The sequence below is a fragment of the Fukomys damarensis genome, unplaced genomic scaffold (assembly GCF_012274545.1).
Source record: "Fukomys damarensis isolate Sample0158 unplaced genomic scaffold, DMR_v1.0_HiC HiC_scaffold_25, whole genome shotgun sequence".
In the NCBI taxonomy this organism is placed as follows: domain Eukaryota; kingdom Metazoa; phylum Chordata; class Mammalia; order Rodentia; family Bathyergidae; genus Fukomys; species Fukomys damarensis.
Window position 1 is genome coordinate 9,693,378 of NW_022900937.1, and position 20,072 is coordinate 9,713,449.

At 36.5% G+C, this 20,072-nt stretch overlaps 1 pseudogene; it reads right to left on the reverse strand.

Moving 5' to 3' along the window:
- Positions 1-6,787: 6,787 nt before the first annotated feature.
- Positions 6,788-6,877, reverse strand: LOC117283402 (annotated as a pseudogene).
- Positions 6,878-20,072: the final 13,195 nt, after the last annotated feature.

A 20,072-nucleotide genomic window follows, 5' to 3' on the forward strand; every position in this document is an offset into this window, starting at 1 on the left:
ATACTCGTCTACAGCTGACTACTGAGGCGAAACCAGTTCCTGCGCGCTTACCCTGCGCCCGCCGGCCTCGCTGCTGGGTTGTGGTCCAGTACCCCGGTTCCATCCCCGAGCCTGGAGGGCGGCCTTCCTTGCCGCATCCCAACCTTCACAGAAGCTGTCTGGAGCAGAAATGCCTTAAGGTACGTGCATCTTTGCATCTCTGGTTTCTTTTTCTTTAAGGCTGAGTAGTGCTCCATTTTATTAAAAAAACCACATCTTTTTTATCCAGTCCCCAGTAGATGAGCAATTGGGCTGTTTCCAAGTTTTAGCTATTACGAACTGTGCTATCAACATGCGTAAGCATTTATCGCTGTGGTATGATTCTTTTAATTATTTTGGAAAGATACCCAGCAGAGGAGTAGCTGGGTCAAATGAGACTTCTAATCCTAGTTGTTTGAGGTATCTTCATATTGATTTCCACAGTGGTTGCACCAGTCTGCGCTCCCACCAACATTGGAGATGGGTTCCTTTCTCCCCACAGCCCCTACAGTATTTGTTATTGGTTGATTTCTTGATAGCAGCCATTCTTTCTGGGGTGAGGTGGGATCTCAGTGTTGTTTTCATTTGCATCTCTCAAATGACCAGCGATGTTGAACATTTTTTCTATGTTTATTTACTGCTTTTACTTCTGTGTCTGAAAAGAGTTCTTTATATGTTCTAGATAGTAGACCTTTATCTGAGGAATAGCTGGTAAAATTTGTTTAGCACATTGTGGGTTGTCTCTTAGCTCTGCTTGTGATTTCTCTGGCAATGCAGAAACTTTTTTAAAAGATGAGATTCCAGTTGTTGATTATTTGTGCTAGTTCCCGTGCCATTGAGGATTTGTTCATAAAGCCTTTTCCTATGCCAGTGTCTTTGAGAGTTCTACCTAACTTATCTTCCAGCAATTTAGTGTTCCTGTTTTAATATTTACATCTTTAATTCACTTTTTAATATTTACATCTTTAATCCATCTTTAGTGCATAGTGAAAAATACGGGTCTAGTTTTAATCTTTGACAAGTTGAAATCCAGTTTTTCCAACACCAGTTATTAAAAAGACTATCTTTCCTCCAGTGAGGGTGTTTGGCTCCTTTATCAAAAATGAGGTAACTGAAGTATGTCAGGAATTGTTTCTGCATCTTTTAATCTGTTCTACTGATCCTCAGGTCTGTCCTTTGCCAGTACCATGCTGTTTTTATCACAGTAGCTTTGTAGTAGAGTTTCAAGTTGGGGATTGTGATACCCTCTGCCATGTCTCTATTGCCTAGAATTGCTTTTGCTATTCTAGGTCTCTACTGATTCCAAATGAATTTTTTGATTGTTTTCTCTAGTTCTGTGAAATATCCATCAGGATTGCCTTGAATCTGTACAGCAGTTTTGGAAGTATGGCCATTTCACTATATTGATTCTTCCTACCCAGGAACAAGGGATGTCTTTCCATTTTCTTATATCCTCTTTGATCTCTTTTTTCAGAGTTTTGTAGTTCTCAATGTGGAGGTCGTCTGTTTCCTTTGTTAGATTGATTCCTAGATATTTCATCTTTTTGGATGCTTTTATGGAAGGGATTATTTCCCTAATTTCACACTCAGTGAGTATTATTTGTGTACAAGAAGGCTATTGATTTTTGAGCATTGACCTTGTGTCCAGCTACTCTGCTGAAAGTGTCAATTGAGTCTAAAAGTCTTTTGGTAGAGTTTTTTTGGTCTTCTATGTAGAGTATCATATCATGAGCAAATAATGGCAGTTCTTCCTTTCCTATCTTTATTCCTTTTATTTCTTTTTCTTGTTTAATTGCTGTGGCTAATGTTTCCAAAACTATTGAGCAGGAGTGGTGGAGTGGTGATGGTGGACATCCTTGTTTTATTCCCGATTTTAGCATGAAGGTTTTCAGTTTTTGTATATTAAATATGATGTGGGCCGTTGGCTTTTCATAGATAGCCTTTATCAGGACAAGATAAAGAACATCTATTCCCTTTTCCTGTAGGTTGTTTTTTAATCATGAATGGATGTTGAATTTTGTGGAATGCTTTTTCTGCATCCATTGAGATGATCATATGATTTTTGTCCTTCAGTCTGTTAATATAGTGTAACATTTATTGATTTATGTAAGTTGAACCATCCTTGCATCCCTAGGATAAATCTGATTTAAATCAGAGTGTATAATCTTCTGATGACCCTCTGTATTCTGTTCACCAGTATCTTATTGAGGATTTTTACATCTGTGTTTATTAGGGAGATTAACCTATAGTTCTCTTTTTTGTTGGGTCTTTCCTGGTTTTAGAGTCAAAGTAACACTTGCTTCCAGGAATGAATTTGGAAGTATTGCTTCTCTATCCATTTCATTGAAAAGTTTAAAGAGTAGTGGCAATAGTTCTTCTCTAAATGTCTTGTAGAATTCAACAGTGAAGCCATCAGGACCTGGGCTTTTCTTTGTTGGTAAATTTTTAATTACATTTTAAATTTCACTGATTATAATTGGGGTGTTTAGAATTTTTATATCTGCTTCATTCAACTTTGGTAATTCATATGTATCTAGAAATCTGTCTGTTTCTTCTGTGTTCTCCATTCTGTTAGAGTACAGGTTTTCTTTTATTGAGTTTATTGGTACATTTTAGGTATACAGTACAATTACATTCATTATTGGGAGCTTGAACCTTTACATGACAGGTTTTGGTTCTCATTTTTTTCTCCTTGGAGTACAGGTTTTCTAAGTAGGTATTGATGATCTTCTGGATTTCTGCTGGATCTGCTGTGACTTCACCATTTTCATTCCTAATTGCATGAATTTGAGCCTTTTCTTTTTTTAATTTTTTGATAAGGTTGGTTAAAGGTTTATTAATTTTATTTATTCTTTTGAAAAACCAACTCTTCGGTTCATTGATTTTTTTTGTACTGTTTTCTAAGCCTCCATTGCATTAATTTCTACTCTGACCTTTTAATTTCTTCCCTTGTATGATCTTTGGGTTTCTCTTGCTCTGCTTTTTCTAAGAGCTTAAGATTCAGTGTTGGGTTGTTTATTTGTGCTCGCTCTGTTTTTCTAGTGTTTGCATTCACTGATGAATTTCCCATGTAAAACTGCTTTCATTGTATCTCATAGATTCCTGTGTATTGTACCTGCATTATCATTAAATTGTAAAAACTGTCTAATTTCTTCTTTAATTTCTGCTGTAATCCATTGGTTGTTTGGTAGGGTGTTATTCAATTTCCATGTGTTTGCAAAGTTCTTTTGGTTTCTTATGCTATTGATCCCCTATTTAATTGCACTATGGCCTGAAAATATACATGGGATAACTTCAGTTCCTTTGCATTTACTTAAGCATGTGTTCTATTTTGGGAAATGACTTGTGTTCAGCTGAAAATAATGTATATTCTGATTTTGTTGGGTGCAAAACTTTGTAGACCTCTGTTAAGTCCATTCGTTCAAAAGCTTGGTTCACTTCTAGTATTTTGCTGTTGATTTTTAGTCTAGATGATTTATTTGTAACAATGGGGTATTGAGGTCCCCCACTTCAACTTTATTAGTGCCTATTCCTTGTTTCATGTCACTTAATATTTGTTTTGTATAGTTAGGGACATTAGTATTTGGTGCATATATATGTATGATTGTCATGTCTTCCTCCTGGATTGTTCCCCTTACAAGGTAGTGGTGACCTGCTTTGTCTCAATTAGTTTTGGTTTGAAATTCACTTTGTCTACAAATAAGATAGCTACTCCTACTTTTTTCTGGGTTCCTATAGCATGGAGAACTGTTTTCCAACCTTTTAATTTTAGTCTGTGGATTTATTTTTCAAGTAAGTGTGTTTCTTGTATACAGCATATTGTTAGATTTTGCTTCTTAATCCATTTGGCCAGTCTATTTCTTTTGATTGGTGAATTGAGACCATTGACATTGATGGTTATAACTGATATGTATTGACTTATCATTGTCATGTTATTTTCCTGTTGTTGGTTGTTTTATTTTTTCCCCCCTTTCCCTTTAAATTCTTGCCTATTGGATTTGCTCTGTTGGGCATCATGGAGCTGTGACCTTCATTTTCTTTTTCTAGGATATTTTTAAAAATTGTTTGGAGTGCTGGTACTTGGTATTCAAGAAGTTTCTCAGGTGTTCTTTGTCATGGAAGTATCTTTTTTCCCCATCTATTTTAAAAGATGGCTTTGCAGGATACATCAGCCTAGATTGGAAGTTGTTTTCTTTAAACTCTTGAAATACCTCACTCCAAGCTCTCCTTGATTTGAAGGTTTGGGTTGAAAAGTTTGTTGTGATTCTGATGTCCTTTCCTTTGCATGTAATTTGTTTCTTTTCTTTAACTGTTTGTAGTATTTTGTACTTCTGTTTGGTTTCCAGGATGTTTATCATATGTCTAGGTGTAATTTTTTTTTTTATCATGGCTAGTTGGACTCCTATATGCCTCAATTATCTGTATGTCAAATTCTTTTCCTGTTTGTTTTGAGTTTTCTATCATTAGTTCTGTGAACAGTTTTTAAATGTTATTTGTGCTTTCTTCTGCTTTTTCATGGACTCCTATTAATCTTACATTATTATCCTTTGCATCTTCTGGGGTTTGTTGGATTGATTTCTCATGATCCCTTACTATTTTTAAGATATCTCTCTTTTCATGGTCACTGACCACCATCCTATCTTCTATGTCTGATATTCTGTCTTCAGATTGTGTTAGCCTGCTATGTATACTTTTAATAGAGTTTTTAATCTCCTGGATATCAGTTTGAATCTGTTTCATGGATTCCATTTCTTTCTTATGTTGGGCCTTCATGGTTTCAATTTTTTTTCCTATGCTGAGTGTTCAAGGCTTCCATCATGGTCCTGAACTCATCTATATGTTTACCTGTTCCTTTTCTAGAGTCTCTAATCATGTCTTTTATCTGAGAAAGTATTTCTGTTTTGAATATGTCTAGAGCCTAATTAACCTATTTTTTAACTTCCTGTGCTATTGGTTCAGATTACCCACGTGGTTATTAGACTTTTCCATCTCATTTTCCCCAGAATTTCTTTGGTAAGCTGGAAGACTGTGTCTTGTTTAAATGTCTTTTCATTTCTATTATTGTTGTTGGTGTAGTCCTTGATTTAATTCCTGGATTGATACTTAGATCTTACTTATTGTAGGTATCTTTGTTGCTTGTATTTAGAAACCTTATGGAATGATTGCTTCTTAGAGCAATCTTAGACCAGATATTCCTGGTCTTTAATATTTGAGTCACTGATCACTTTGGGGCAATCCCATTTTCTTTATACCAGGAAAGATAACTGATTAGACCAATCTCAACACTAGACCAAGTGATATAATCAGCAACAACAGTAGAAATTGACAATTTGTGGTAGTTATTAATCTATCACCTTTAACCATATGAAATAAAGCATAATCGAAGACTAGCCCAAAATATGCTTATAATGAATAAACTGATCAGTATAATAATTTTACCCTCGGGATGGGAACTTAGAAGGAGTAAGGCCCTCTTACTATTATTCACTTCTGCTCAAACTCAGGGCAATAGCCTTTAAGACCCCCTGTGCCTCTGCAGTGTAGATGAGGAACAGGAGTAGCCAGAAGTGGGGAGGGGGCGTCGGGGTGAGAGTGGTAGTGGTTTTGGGTCGCTGTGCTCTGGACCTCACTGGTCAGCTGGTTGTAGGGAGGCCTGTGTGGGGGAGGAGTTCTTGCTGATGGCTTCGTGCAACTCCCATCCTCACCAGTCTGCTGGTATGATTGTTTTATTTCTTTTGGAAAGATATCCAGCAGAGGGATAGCTGGGTCAAATGGGACTTCTAATCCTAGTTTTTTTGAGGTATCTCCATATTGATTTCCACAGTAGTTGCACCATTCTGCACTTCCACCAACAATGGAGAAGGATTCCTTTCTCCCTAAACCCCTGACAGCATTTGTTATTAGTTAATTCCTTGTTAGCAGTCATTTTTTTCTGGGGCGAGATAGAATCTCAGTGTTGTTTTCATCTGCGTCTCTCAAATGACCAGCGATGTTGAACATTTTTTCATATATTTATTTGCTGCATTTACTTATTTGTCTGAGAAATGTCTATTCATTTCAGATGCCCATTTTTGAATTGGGTATTTATATTTGGGGGGGCCTGATTTTTTAAAGTTCTTTATATATTCTAGATAGTAGACCTTTGAGGGACAGCTAGTAAAAATTTTTCCCCACATTTTGGGTTGTCTAATAGCTCTGTTGATGACTTCTTTTGCAGTGCAGAAGCTTTTTAATAAGATGAGATCCCAGTTGTTGATTCTTTGTGCTAGTTCCATTCTACTGAGGATTTGTTCATAAAGTCTTTTTCTATGCCAATGTCTTCGAGAATTCTACCTAACTTATCTTCCAGCAAGTTTAGTGTTTCTGTTTTAATATTTAGATCTTTAATCCTCTTAGGTGATAGTTTAGTGCTTGGTGAAAGATAGGGATCTAGTTTTAATCTTTGGTGGATTGCAATCCAGATTTTCCAATGCAGTTATTCCTTCACTGAGGATGGTTGGCTCCTGTATCAAAGATAAGGTAAGGTAGCTGAGTACATCTGGAGTTGTTTCTGCATGTTCTAATCTATTCCACTGATCCTTGGATCTGTTTATTTGCCAATACCATGCTGTTTTTATCACAGTGGCTTTGTATTTGGGGATTGTGATACCCCCTTGTCATGTCTCTGTTGCTTAGAATGGCTTTTGCTATTCTAGATCTTTTCTGCTTCCAAATGAGTTTTTGGATTGTTTTCTCTAGTTCTGTGAAATATACTGTTGGGATTTCAATAAAAAATATGGAATATTTCATGAATTTGCTCAGGGCCATGCTAGTCTCTGTATCATTCCAATTTTAGTGTATGTGCTGCTGAAGCAAGCACTTATAGTTTTTTATTGAATGCTGGACGTTGTGTAAAATAGTGAGGACCAAAAGATCTGTGTCTGAAAATAAGCATACCTCTTCTAACAAACTATTAATGCAGATTTAATCAGTGTAGCCAGGAATCAGGGTGGATTTGAATTTTCTGACATGGTTATTTTTAATACTACCTTCAAAGTTCTCTAGTGTTATCTTCTGCTCATAACAGTTAGGACTTATTGTCTAGAAGGCTCAGTGTTCCTGATTTTACCTTAGCTCTAGGCTTTCCTTGTGGTCCTGCATTTTAGTTTCTCTCTCAACTTCTTACTCCTCACATGTTGGTAAACTTTTTCTGTTGCTTGTACTTACTACCCTGTTTGTGGGAAGAGGGAAGTTCTCTGTTCTGCTAGCCTAGTTTCGTTGTTAGGCAAGCCCTGGCTCAGTGTTCTTTGGGGGACAGTTCTTATAAGTTGGAAAAATATTTTTTAATATTAGTAAACATTCATTATTTTCTCATTAGCTTCAAAGAATCTTCAAAATCCTCATCCTTGTGTAAAAGATTATAAGTCTACCTCCTCAGGTTTCTTCTTCAAACCTTAGCCAAATGTGGATTTCTTTGTGTTTCTATCTGCCAGAGAGCTATTGTTAGTGTGAGCCATTCTGCCTAGAAATCCCTTCCTAGTTTACTCCCTTAGTAAGACTATGTGATAACTGAACTTTTGTCCACTTGTCTATAAAACAACACATGCTATGCAATGCAGAGTAGAAAAAAATAGGAGCCTTGGTTCTTTATAAGCGTAGAGCTACCACCACACCAGCCTTGGACTACCTAACCCCAACTTTATGTAATGTGAAAGAAAAATAAATGCCTAATTTATCTAAGCTTCCATGGCCCCTCCTTCCCTAGAAGTCTATTGCTATTAGTCTAATGCAAATCCTACCAGATAAAACCACTATATCCCTTTATCTGATAGCTCAAATGATTAAGAAAAACAGAAACTTTACAGCATTGTTTTTAAGCCAATTTTTGGTTCTACATATTATTAGTAAGTAAAGTGAAAACCTCTGATTTTCTTTCTTACATAAGTCAGTTCCCTTCTTTTAACCCTTGGTTGCAGAGTCTGGATCACAATTTAATTCTTGCTTTTAATTTCTAAAATATCCGTGCAGCATTTGCCTAGTAGCGTGGTACCTCCTAGAGTCATGTCATTTTGAAATTGGGGAAGCATTTTCTATTTTTAGATATCTCATAGATAAAAATGTAGACAAGGACAGAAAGACACAGAGCCATGATGTACTCATAATATCTCTGTCAATAGAATCAGATTGGCATACTTTATGTTTGATAATCAAATTAATTAACAACACATCGATTTTAATAGTATGCTACAAATAAGAATTTAATGGGAATATTTTCCAAAATCACTTTACTAAAATCTAAATACATTATTACTTCTTTATTCCCCTTATCTGTCTTACAAGATCCAGTTGAGTTATTGGCAATCAAATGATAAATCATTTTGTTTGGATAGTTTTGGATCAACAATATTTACCTGAAATGTTCACAGATTAATAAATATAAATACTTTAAAACATCAAGATAGAAATGTTAGCAATATTCCATCTTGTTAAACCTGAAATTATGCTACTTGCACATAGACTTCCAAATCATACTGATATATTTTTGTCAGTAAATGTATGTATATAAAGACAAGTTCATTAATCAAGTGCACAAAGTACTTTACTCATCTTTATATAGCTTTACAATGTACTTTATATAGCTTCATAGATGGGAAGTTAAATAAGTATCGTTTGCTTCTTAAAACATGTAATTAATATTTCAGAACACTGTACATAGTGATCAGTTGTTTAACTGCATTATTAGTTGTTTAGCTTTACCAGAATTTGCTTAGCACAGACCCCTGACATAGGGTAGCTGAAGAAATATGCATTGAAGTATTGATTATATATTTAGAGTGGAGTTTGAATATTAGGATGATCAGAAGGGTACATGAGAAAGTGAAACTACTATGTAGATAGGATGGAAAGGCATTAGAAGTAAAAAAAAAAAAAAAGAGGGTAAAAGTAAATTCAGGGCAAATTCTGTAGATTAGTCTGAAATTTTGGAGCAAAATAAACGAAAGAAGAATTTTTGAAAGGCTGAACTATAGAATGATTTGCTTGCTTTTAACCACATGAGTGAGGAAAGCCAGACACTCAATAGGATTTGATCAGGTAGAGTTTGAGCTGTTGATCAAAAGCTGCTCACACAGGCGCTGGCAAAATGACCAAGTTGCCTTGGCAAAAGATCCCACCTTAAGGTAATGGTTGCATTATAATAAGAAAAACGTGTACTAGCAAAGCAAACAGTGATTAAAGAGATGGCTACACATAATTGGGTTAAAACATGCAACGTGCTTGGTGAAGGAAATGCTGATGAAGAGTGTGAGGAATGTATATACACAGCAAACATGGAGATCATGAGGAAAAAGAATATAAAGTGTAACTGAGAAAACCTAACTTGAGCCTTGAAAGAATGTCAGAGCTGCAAATCTTTTATTTTTCCATGTCCTTGGGCCATTTATCACACAGCTACATATCTCTGTTATCTCTACCATTAGACTCACTGGCATTACTGTCTGAGAGGAACAGGGAAGGCATGAACTAACTCTTTTGGAACTGTGTATAAACTGACAACAGTGATGCAAAGCAGGCACCCTGCTGCAGATTTCTCTCTTTGGCATAATCATCTCCCCAAAGGGTTGGAGTTTTGTAAGGGGTTAGATGTGGGTGGGTTTAGGGTGAAAAAGTCAATAGAACATGAGTTAGAATTTAATTCCCAGTAAAAAAATAGCAGAATTGGGCAGGGGATTTAGCTCAGTGGTTCCACCGCCTGCCTCGCAAGTGCGAGGACCACAGTTCAGTTCCCGGTACCAAAAAAAAAAAAAAAAATAGCAGCGTTGCAAAGTATTTTAACAAACATATATGCTTCTTCATTGTCATTTCTAATTGAAGATATTTGGCTCTAAAGGGAATTTTAGTTATGCCTCTGATTTCCAATCCATCCATGAATATTATAAAAGGATTCACGTAATTTAATAGGTGTTCTGTCCAAGAAAACGAATGTTTCAGGGGAAAGGCTATTACTTTCTTTATTTCCAAGTTAATAGATTTTGTAGTGATCTTAGGTTTACAGAAAAATTGACAGAGTACGTGAAATTTGCCTATGTCCCCACATTTACAGAGTTTCCACTACTATTAGCACCGAATTAGGGTGTTACATTATAACAACTGATGGACCATTTTAATTAAAGTCTAGTTTTGTTAGATTTCACTCCTTTTTGTACAGGTCTATGGGTTTTGACAAGTGCATAGTGTTGTGTATTTGCCGTGACAGTATCGTATGGCATAGTTTGATCATCATAAAAATCCTCTGTGTTCTACCTACTTATCCCACCTTAGTCCATGTCCCCAAGCCCCTGGCAGCCACTAATCTTTCCACTATCAATGTCATATAGTTGGAATCATGTAGTATATAACCTTTGTAGACTGGCTTCTTTTTTTTAGCAATATGTATTTAAAGTTCCTTCATACCTTTTTGCATCTTGATAGCTCATTTACTTTTCTTTCTTTTTATTTATTAATTGATTGATTGTTTTGGTACCAGAGATCAAATCAGGACCCTGCACTTGAGAGGCAAGGGGCAGCACCACTGAGCTAAATTCCCAGCCCTTATTTATTTTTGTTATTAATAATATTTCATGATATGGTATATTGAGTATTTTCACTTAAAATTTATTCCCAGTGGTCAGTTATTACCATCATACATGATACTTATTGTCAAAGGAATATTTATGCCCTTCCAGCACTAAGGTGAAATCTTTGGTTTGGCTTTTTACCTGTTGGTCTAGAATAAAGATCTAGAGTACTGAAGATAAAGGAATTTTCCTAATATTGAATTATATTAGTTAATGTTTCCCAGTACTTACAGCCTAACAGGGTTAAACATATCGGAGTTACTGATCTGAAATAGAGCATGTGAGTAGGCATGCAATATAAATCATTATTCTACAGTAAAATTTCCCAAATTGTATTGCTTTATACAATAAAGCAATTAGAACAAAACAATTTTTCTTTCATTCAGAAAAATGCCCAAATCTAATCTAATTTGCTGCAGCTGGACACCACCTGCAGATGACTGTTTAAGTGTCTGAACATTATACACTTATCTTTTAAATATTGATAATGCCATTTTTCATCTCCTCGACAGGAAGTCCCACAGGGAATAATTATGCTAATAAACCTTAATGATTCTTGCAAATAAATGATCAAACCAAATTGCTACTGTTGATTTATATTAATGGATGCCTTTAGGATGAGATTTGCCAGTGTGGTGCTGCCTCTTGAATCTCAATTTATCTTATTTAGCTGAAGAGTGTACATAGTTTGTTAAGTAGATGAAGTGTTTAAAATATAATGTGTTTGCAGTTTTTGCACTTCATAATGTTTGAGCATTACCATCTTGCCTTGTAGCAAATCTGCACTTAATGGCTTCATTGTGTATAACTTCCTTTAACACTTTCTCAGTGTTATATGCAGTTAGAAAGTGACTACTTTCTCATGGATTCAGAATAAGCCAGCTTCCATATGTTGAATCTGATTTGTTTCATTAAGACAATAAAATGTTTCTGGATATTTTAGCCACCATGATCTGGGAATCAGATTGACTATGTGATGATGTGATTAAGTGCTAAACAATTTCTTGGAGGGTGAAAGGGCTTATTTGTCATCTAGATTAGTAGATTTCTTTCCTGCCCTCTCACTTTCATTCTTGCTTTTACATCCTCATCAAGTCAATAAGAAACAAGATATTGTGGACTCTGTGAATTCTAAAATAAAACTGGAAAAGAACAGCAGAATTATTATGTATCAGTCAGTGTTCACTAGAGAAACTGATTTAATATAAGACATATAATGGGTTTACAAGGTAGGTTTACAATGATCACTGACAGAGTCAGGTGTGAAAAATGCAAAAGGCCTTCTGTAAACTGGAGATCGGAAGAATTCAGTCAAAGGTCAAAAAGGCCAAAAGCTCACTGTAAAGTCCCATGCAAAGTTGTGTCAGGAAGTTGAAGGGTCTGTGTTGAATGCTGAAAAGTCTGCTATGGATATAAATTTATCTGCATAGTTTTGTAAAAAAAAAACTTATTTAAAATACCATATAACTGAAAAAATTACTTTGATCCAGATTATTGCCTCCTAGTCCATAGTTGTGTATTAAAAGTCATTCAAAGCACAAGAGAGAAACAGACTACAGAAACAACAGGTGTGGGCAGAGAACTGGGCCAGAATGCTAGGCGAGTTAATAAAATAGAGACTGGCACATACATATCATGTATACATATACAGGTACAGGAGTCAGGGTGAGGGATTTGTCATGTGGTACATAAAGATCGTAATTTGAGGGCCAGGGATTTATAGCTCAGTGGTGCCTTGGCTTGCCTCACAAACACAAAGTCCTGAGTTTGATCTCCGGTACCCCCCCCCAAAAAAAGGCTATAATTTGATTAGTGAGAAGATAATAGGATCATATTGCATCCATTGTGAAGAGCAAAAGAAGCCTCTTTTGAATTACATAAGCTCTTAATAGTTAAAAGAAAGCATGTGTGAGCTAGGGATCTAGCTCTGTGGTTCTGCCACCTGCCTTGAAAGTGCAAAGTTCCGAGTTCGATCCCCAGTACCAAAAAAAGGAAGTCAACAGGCTGACCACAATTTAAAAGAAAGCATGTGTGTGTAGCTATATTGATGGGCATATGCATAATACATGTTAACTATGCTTAGAAGTATTTTTCTTGTTTCTTAAAAAAAAATCAGTGCTCCCAAAATTAGTGCCCAGTTTGAACAAATTTAATCTGTTGGTGACATTTTGTCCTAATGAAAAATCAACCAAGCCAAACATTTAAAACTACTAAATGCATATTCTAATTCATCAAAACAGGGAGATGGTCCATGCAATATGAGGATTGCTAAGTCAGTCATGGCTTGAGAGAGAAATGCGCCACAGGGGCTTAAGCAGCGTCACTGGAAAGGAGAATAGCTGCACAGTCAGAGGCTGAGCACTGACTCTAAGGACCAGGATGGAAAGAGGGACGCACTAACCCCCAGGAGGAATAGCAGAAGCAGGCAGTTCCCAAAGAGGAAAAGTCAAAGAGCCCACGTTTGCTGAGAGCACAAAAGCAAAAAGATGAGAACTGATGCAAGGCCATTCGCATTGTTCTTAAACCCAGCCCCTACTAGGTGACAGGGCACAGTGGGAAGGCTGCACCATTTAAAAGAAACAGCAAGCAGATGAAAATAGCCTAGATGACAAGGTATATAAAGAAATGCACTAGGAAGCATCATCCTACTACCTTAGCACTCATGAAACAACTACTATTTGCCAGCCACTTTACTCATCAGAAGTCTTTACTCATCAGAACAGCTCCTTCCATTTTACATTTTTTTCATGAAGAAAATGAGACATACAGAGGTAACTAGCCAAGTTCAAAAAAAAAGACTGCTGGTAGGAAAGTGATTCGCACCAAATCTGACTCCCCCACATCATGATCTTTATGAGAATCTAGTATTTTTTAAACTATAGATCACACATAGGATTTTTTTAAAAACATGCACTTAAATAGTCAAATCTAGTTAGCCAGGTATTAGTTATATATATTTTTTTTACTTCTTCAAAATATTTTGCAATTTTGTTTTTAATCAGTACATGTTATAGCACATAATGATCCTAGTATTGTTTTGTGAAGCTTTTTAGTGATAGATATCACATATCATCAAGAAGATAAACATACAGAGTAAAAACTTTTATTACCCAAGACATTATACAAGACATTGCTGGAAGAAAGAATAACAAAACAAGGTGACCGTGGCCTTCATGGAAGCAGCACTCATGAAAGTAGCAAAACATGTTTAAGGAAGAATAAAAGAGCGACTAAGGCTATAAGGACAAGAGCAAATATCCTTGCTTCTCATGGCTTTTTAGTGCTTCTATTGATGTCTATTTCTAGGTTGATGTATTCATATCAAAAGCTAACTACTGTCCACCTCCCCATTGTATAATCTTGTTCCTCAGAAATTTTCCTTTCCTAGAAGATTTACCTAGGAAATAGACACACAATAGCCTACAAAGGCTAATATATTCCCTGAGTTCTTTAGAATCTATTTTAGAACCTGGATCCAGTGATGAATCTAACTAATATATTTTATTCAATTTATAACAACATAAATGATAAGATACTCCATTATTTTGTTCATCAGGAAAGAAGAAAAGCTTTGCCAAATTAAACTATAGTAAATCTGTTATTTTAACACTCCTGCCAATTTCAAAAATGTTAAAATATTTTTTTAAATTTATATCATGGAATCTGTGAGAAACAGATTTGTTTTTTCTTTAGAAGTAAAATTTACCACAATACATATATCCTAAAGCCATGCCCTCATGAAAGAACACAAATAAGAGATTGTGATCATGGAAACCACAACAACCAAACAGAAACCATTAGAAGCAGCAAATAAGATCCTAACTCTATTATTAAAGTTATAATTTTTTCTTCTTCCTTGGCATCAACTAGAGCAGTCACTACACTTGGCATCAGCTAGGATCTTCTGAGATGCAAATGCCAAGACAGAACCTGGTGATCAAGAGAGTTCTTTGGGAAAAGGCCTGTGAAGGATAAGGGGAAACTGCAGTAGAGGTAGGCAAGTATTCTTCAGACACAGAACAGGTCTGACACCTGAAAAGAAGAGGAGAAAGTAAAAGGAGGCTGAAACTGCAACACAACTCTGAGCAAGTCTCTTCCAGGCTAACAGGAAGTCCCCAAATAAAGACTTCCCATTAGACAGGCCCTACATTGAGCCAAAGGTCCTGGCTATTATCCAGGGTTGTATTCAATAAGGAGCACTCAGGGAGAGCTTGTCTTAAGTGTGGACGCAGTAGCAAATCAGAATATGCAGCTACTGGAGGTTCTTGGACAACCTCTTTATTCACAGCAGGCTCACTAGGGGCAGATTTCAGCAGGGCCCCTCCAAGCTGCCACACTGACATATGGTGTGCCACCCTGCTTCCCACACTTAGAGTGGCTGTCATTTCCTGTGTTCTCATATGTCATCCTTGTTATCATTGCTGCCCCCACCGAGCTCTTTAAACATTCTATGTGTTATGTTTGTTTCTGCTCACATCATGGAATCAGGCACATAGAATTCTTGAGGGATGGGATGGCTGGCAACGTAGCGCCAGAATCAGACCTCATTTGCACTGTCAACATCCAAGGCTCCTCTGTTCCCAGATTTTCTCTGTGAGGTATGCATATCAGTCCCTCCCTACTCTCCTATTACAACCCCTGATACACAAAGAATATGGGAAAGGCTTCAATTTTTTTAAAGGAAAGATTGAAAACCCTGGTAAGGAAACTTTCATGAGATGAATTTTTAAATACTTTATGAATGACTCTAACAAAACAACAATCTGTGTTCCAATAATATTTCATGATCAAACACATGAACACACATTAAAAACTTGAAGAATGCAATACTGAATCAATTTATAGTCTACAGTGGCAAGTATAAAACTTATCTTTGACCTTGAACAAGCCATTTCACCTCCTTTATGTCTATTTCCTCCCTATATAATGAAAAGGGAGAGTTAGATGATCCTGGAGGGCTCTTCTAGCACTAACATTCTAGGATATAAAAGTCAACGTAGAGATTAATTGGGTTTCTGAGCCTCAAGCAATTAATTACACTGCTGCTGCCCTTTAATGGACCCATCACAGAGGAAAATTAGATTCAACTGACAGATTTTAATCTTCACCAGCTCATGTTGATTTTATATCCAATATTATTTATTTTATATATGAAAAGTAATACTTTCCCCAAAGGTTCAGTAAGTTTGTGGGCAAGGAATTTGACCTGATAACCAAATTGTAATACAAAGCCATTCTTTCCCATTTAAAAGTCCTGTGCTGCATTTCCCCCCTTAGAATCATAACTTCAGCAGGTACTCCACCAGAGTTTTATGCATTGATAGACATTGGTTTTATCAAGTTATTTGCCAATTTTGAAAGTGCTGAAAGATATCTGATCAGGAACTTTTAATTTTGCCCATATTTACTTTAATTCCATTATATTTTTCTTATTCTTCCGTGGCTTTCCGCCTTCCCTTGCTCTACCTTTACTGTCCTTTGGTCAGTATTGAGTTCCTAGTGTAAAAAATGTGGTTAATTTTCTAGAAAATTGTTTAGCAAACCCCAGAATCAGTTTTGAATTCCAGTTAGTAAGAAATGATTTTATCCTCCTTTTAATGCTTATCTATTTAAACAGTGCTGGTATTTTCCTATTTTAAAATAAAACAGGTCATATCTACTTAAAATTTAAAGAATCAAACTCCACAACTTTTAGTTTAATGAATATTGACTGAATTCCAGTATCCAATATATACTTCTGTGTTATGTCCAGTTGCATTGATGATGTCAGTACTTTTGACATATTTTCTGAAACCTTTTTCTGACACCCAGGAAAATATGGAGAATAACATGAATGCCCTTTTCTATGTTTAATAGTTCATCACTCCTGTTCATGACATTATCCTTTCAGTACCATTTGTCAATCTCTTTGATCTGATAGTATTTTTCATGCTTTAACAAAATAAATTGAGCTATAATTACTTTTACAAATTATTTCAATTCTGTGTTATGTTTGTGATATTACTCTATAACAATGGTGGTGAACCTATGGCCCATGTGTTATTTGTTTTTCTTTTGAAACAAAAGATGTTAATGTATGAGTTGTTCTCTCCAAACTAAAAACCCCAGTATTTAGATTTAATTACAGTGTAGGCACTTCGTGATAAATAAGTGGGTTTTGGGTTGCAGTTTGGGCACCTGGTCTCTAAAGGATTTGCTGTCACTACTCTATACTATTGCATGCACATCTACTTTGTTTTCACTAAACTATGGCTTATATTTATACTTTTTCTAAAATACCTTCTAAAGAACAGAACATTTTAATTTAATGTCAAATCCATCAATTATTTCCTTTGTGCCGTGTTCTTTTTTGGTCTTATTTAAATAGTCATTTTCAAATGTGAGATTTTAAAGCTTTTAATGATACACTTTTAATTGACCTGGGACTTATATGTAATTTTTGTCTAATGTGAGGTATCTGCCCACTTTTATTACAGGTATCCCTTGGAGAAGTTGCAGGCGTGGTTCTAGATCATAATAATAAAAACAGCATCATAATAAATTGATTCACAAGAATTATTTTGGTTTCCCAGTGGCTATATAGTGAGTTCAAGGCAAACTTGAACTATATAGTGAGACACTGGCTCAAAAAACGCCAAAATATGAATGAATGAACGAATGAATGAGTTCAGCAAGCAGTACCCATACTGAGCATGAACACTGAGCTGCCTTGAAATTTTTCTCTGCCAGATTGATTAGTCTGCCACCCCTAATCTCAGTCTCCTCCAAGTCTCAGGACACTTGCAAAATATAGACAACTTTTCTGCCAGAGGGTAGCACATATGGTCTCAAGTCCAGCTGCCAGTGTAGTCCTTGTCCCTAAATGAAACCTCCCAAGCCTAGTCTTTACTATCTACATTTCTATGACTATTCTGGTCTTGAGTTCCAACCAGAGTCTCCCATTAAGCTTGACTTACAGTGTTCTAAGGCTTCTCTAGCTGGCATCTCCAAGCCTTTCCAAACTACTTCCATGAATTATCCAAAGACTTCTAAACTACATAGATATAGCCACAGTGTATAGTTCAGATCAAGAATGGCCCCCAAAGTCTCATATTAAGAGGCAGGACTTTTGGAAGGTGAATGGATCCTGGGGGTGCTATAGCTGAGCTGCTATTAGAAAGTGAGTTCTGGTCAGAAGAATGGGTCCCTGAGGGTGTAACCTGGAAGGATATATCCCCCTCCTTAGCTCCTCCCTTTCACTCTGCTTCATGGCCACCATGACTTGAGCAGCTTTCTTCTGCCAAACCCTACCCTGTCTCAGTTCTGCCATGGAGGCTGCTGGCTGTGTATTAAAATGTCTGAAACTGTGAGCCAAAATAAACCTCCCTTCCTTTAAATTATGGGCAACATATAGGGTGTCCCAGGAATGAGATGACTAAGACAGATTTTTAGTGCTCAAAGTATGGTTCTACAGTCTGCTCTACATTCAAAATCAGAAGCAAATAACCAGGGCTTAATGATGCCAAGGTTGGCCAAAAGGAAGAGCTCACAAAGTTGCTGCCTGGAAATCAAGGTGGCTAAAAAGATTAGCATTGAAAAGGAGCCAGGTACTTTACATCAGGACAGTAGGAAAGATGCCTTGAGGATATTTATGAATCAGCAAGGCCTTGCTGTTTATAGGCTCTAGGATGCAAAAGTGAAAGTCTTTGCTTTGAGTAGAGAGCCTCAGCCCCACCCCACTTGAGAAGGGATGCCTAGGGAATTTGCTTCCCGATATTCCCTACAGTGTGCTCAGCCATCCAGGTACTTGAGAGCCTCTGCAGCCATGTTCAAGGGAACCCAGCTAATCCTCTAGCTGATGGCAGACCTTAGTGTCTCCTACATGGTGCTTCTTTTTTTTTGGTTTCTTTTTGTACCAGGGATTGAACTCAGGAACTTGCACTGATGAGGCAGGGTGCCACTGAGCTAAATCCCCGGCCTTACGTGGTGCTGGTTTTATATGTATGCAGGATGTAAAAGTTGTTGAGTCAAGAATGCTTAAATCCAGATTTCAGAGGAAGGCCTGGGAGGCTAGGTAGTTCATGAAGCTGTGAAAAGAAATCCAAAGTAAGTGAATGGAGACCACAGGGTGTTGGAGATACCAGGAACTGAGGAAAGCTGCAAGTAATGAGCAATATTACCCCAAGAGAAGGGCCATGAGGACCACAACCAGCGATTCCATAAGTTCAGGGCTTCCTAAGCCATTTGAAGTTCCCATCTCACTACAGTTTACCCTGGGGGCTAAATGCAGAAATATAGAATTTAATTTGTCTTGCTAGGTTTTGGTTTTGCTTTGGCCTGATTACTTTTTATCTTTCTTTTTCTCCCTTTTGAATTTAGAGTATTTATTTTGTACCATGTATATGGGAAGCATTTTAACTTTTGGGGGGCAGGAGACTTTGGACTTGGACTTTTTCAGCAATTTTGGACTGTTAAAACTTTGATAACTTTTAGAGATAGGCTAAATGCATTTTGCATGAAGAGATACATGAGAATCTTGGGGGCCAGAGATAAAATGTTATGGTTTAAGTCAAGAGTGTTCCCCAAAGCCTCATGTACTCAGAGGTAGAACTTTTTGTAAGATGATTGGATCATGCTAAATTGCTAAGTTACTCAAGCTGGGCTTGAACTTGTGCTCTCCTGCTTTAGCCTTCCAGAGTGCTTGGATTACAGACATGTGCCTGGCTTGACATTCTTCTTTGTTTTTTTTTAATTGGCCTCTTTTTGTCTCTACTTAGAACACATGGAAATAAAAGGAGGCCAATTTAAAAAAAAGAAAAAATGGTTTTTAATGTATGTTTGTTGGATGAATAAAGGATTGAACATATTCAATTGGAAAAGGCAATAGAATATGTTAAAAACACTTCTCTAGAGAAACTACACAAAAGTGTAAATAAGGTTCAAATGGTATAATTGATAATGTGAAATAAGAAAAGGTCTAAAGGAGTAGGGGAAGTGGGAAGGGTAGGGGAAGGGAAATAAGGGAAAAGAAAAAAGGAAAAATGGAAACAAAGTCTTTGTAAATAGGGATGCATGGAGTGGGTGAAGGAAGGGCAGTGGTATGGGGAAAAAATAAGAACCAAGATAACATCATGTAGAGGTACAAGATCCCAATGATGAATGAAATTGTATTGTTTACCTTAAATGTATACCAATAAACTTAATAAAAAAAACCTTTTTCTAAAATGTAAAAGTCAATGAGGATTTCTAATATATGTCTAACATTTCTAAATACAAAATCTACAATATGGAGGAGGAGCGCTAGAAATATACTCGGTTTCACAGATACCCACTCCTCCTGCCCAGTTGGAGAGCCTCACAGATGGCTAGCAGATCAAAATTTAAAATTCCGTTCTTGAATTCTTTAACAACGAGTGAAGTATTATTTATAAAAATAATACTTCTTACCAGGCGTGGTAGTGCATGCCTGTAATCCCAGCA